The sequence below is a fragment of the Leptonychotes weddellii genome, chromosome 6, assembly GCF_054177405.1.
Source record: "Leptonychotes weddellii isolate Sample4059 chromosome 6, ASM5417740v2, whole genome shotgun sequence".
NCBI lineage: Eukaryota > Metazoa > Chordata > Mammalia > Carnivora > Phocidae > Leptonychotes > Leptonychotes weddellii.
This window is the reverse complement of record NC_138374.1, coordinates 69,151,011-69,153,340: the sequence shown is the minus strand read 5'-3', so window position 1 is coordinate 69,153,340 and position 2,330 is coordinate 69,151,011.

Below are 2,330 nucleotides of genomic sequence, written 5' to 3'. Positions count from 1 at the left end.
TATTTTTTTTTAAGTAGGCTCCATGCCCCATGTGGAGCCCAACGAAGGGCTTGAACTCACGACCCTGAGATCAAGACCTGAGCTGAGATCAAGAGTGGGACGCTTAACCGACGGAGCCACCCAGGCGCTCCTGATATTTACTATTTTTAATATATAGGTTTTTGAAATAGGGCTTGTGTTTACTATTCATCCTGTATCCAGTCCTGTGAATTTCTTTGCACACAGTAATTAATAGTGTTTGTGGAATGGATGAAGACATATGCTGCATGATCTTCTTTCTCAAACTTCTTTCACATTCATTGTCCTATTCAACGGCAACCGTAAAGATATCAGCCTAATATTTCCCGGCTTAGCATGCTATTGCATTTCTTCTGAATTTTTGCCTTCCTGTTCATGTCCACCGCCACAATCCTGGTTTCCAGAGGCGTTTAAAACACAGTTTGGTATTCTTTAAAAGCATAGACTATACAGCTAGAATGCCTGGTGAATCCAGGCTCCACCTGCCTGTCCATGACTCTGGCCAAGCTTTTAATCAACTCCAGCCTCAATTTCTCCCATCTGTAAAATGGGGACAATAGTAGAGCCCCTCATACGGTTGTTGCCAGGATTAAATCAGGCCCTTCATGGAACATGCTAGACAGTGACTGGCACGTGGTGAGTGCCCTAGCGAGCCCTGCGTGTGTGTGTCTCTACCGTGCACCAGGCGCCACCCTAAGCAAGGGGGGCTACAGGGCTGAACCTCCATGAGTCTCTGTGCTCAAGGAGCTGACATGCTATGCCTTTTCCTTTACATTCATTCTCCTAGCCGGTAGCAGGTTAAGCCCTTAACAGAACAGTATTGATCATGTCTCTTCCCTAATGAAAAATCTCTGATGGTTCCCCATTATCTGCCAAATAAAACATTGCCCTGTCAAGCCTGGAGCCCAATTCCCTATGCAATGCTGCCCTAGTCTTTCTGCCTTTGATTCTTGCTCTGCTCATCCTGGTGAAACCTGAATTCCTGTGACCCTTTGAACATCCTCCCCTCCCGCACTTTCCAGCCCCGACCCTGCCCCTGAGTTCCCAGCACAGGCCACGCCCACACCGCTCCTCTCTCCCCTCACCCCTCCTCCACATGGTGTGTCCTTCTAGCTGCTTGGACTCCATCAGCCGCTCAGTGCAATTCCTGCTCTACCCCTCTGCTCTTCCCCTGCTTTCTCCTTTCTTCCTTCATTTGCATTTTGGTCATTGATTTTTTTGAGAAGGTAATATAGTCAGATGGTTCAAAATTCAAAAGCTCCAAATGAGAATGTTTCCCTGACATGCTCATCCCTCAGACACTGAGTGTTCTGCCCCACAGATATCCAATGCTTTCTGCGTCCCATGATTCTTTTCAGAGGATGTTTTATGCATATCTAAGTGTATATATTATTTTCGTCTTTTCATACAAATGGGAGCATGTTGTACCCAAACAGGAGTTTATGATAGATCCTGTTCTCTGTCTTGCTCTTTCTCACTTGCTATACCACGGAGGAGAATGAGTCCATGTCCATTCCCAAGGAGAGTCCTCCTTCCCGTTATGACCATGGATGGATCATGATGGATGATGGATGGATGAATGGATGGATGGATGATAGCTTAGTCAACTGGTGGCCACTTCGATTTTTTCTGTGTTTTTACTATTACACACAATGCTGCTGTCTGCGTCCTTCCCTTCTGTAACATGTGTAACCGGTGCGTGTAAATATTCCCAGCGGTGGACTTGACGGTGGAGAGATACGTGCACTTGTGATTGTGACTGAGGCTGTCACGGCCGCCATCGGAGAAGACGTGTCACTTCACACTCCCATCAGCCACTTGTGAGAGGCCCAGAGTCTTCTCACTCTTGCTAGCGTAATGTGTCACACGCTTGCTTGTCTTCTCCAATCTGAGCGGTAACAGAGGAGCTCCCGGAGAGTTTAATCTGCACGTGAGTCTGCCCTTTGAGAATCGTGGAGAATCAACTAATGCGATATCCATACTTCCAGTCTCCGGTTTGATCGCAGCAATTTCAGGACAATTTTAGTGATCGTGGGGGCAGTGACCATCCTTGTCTTATTCCGGATCGAACTGAAACGCGTCTGGTCTTTCCCCTTTAGGCTCGGTGCTCGTTTGGGAGTTAAGATGTAGTATCTATGCAGCAGATCTTAGCACTTTTCTCCTTTGATCCCTTAGTGTGTTGATTTGTATTAATCGTTTTCATTACGGCAACCCATCCTTCCATTCCTGGAATAAGCAAGACTTGTCACAGGGCATTTCCTCCTAATCTGAACTGCTCTGTGTCCTCGCTGCTACTGTCATATTAAGGGTTG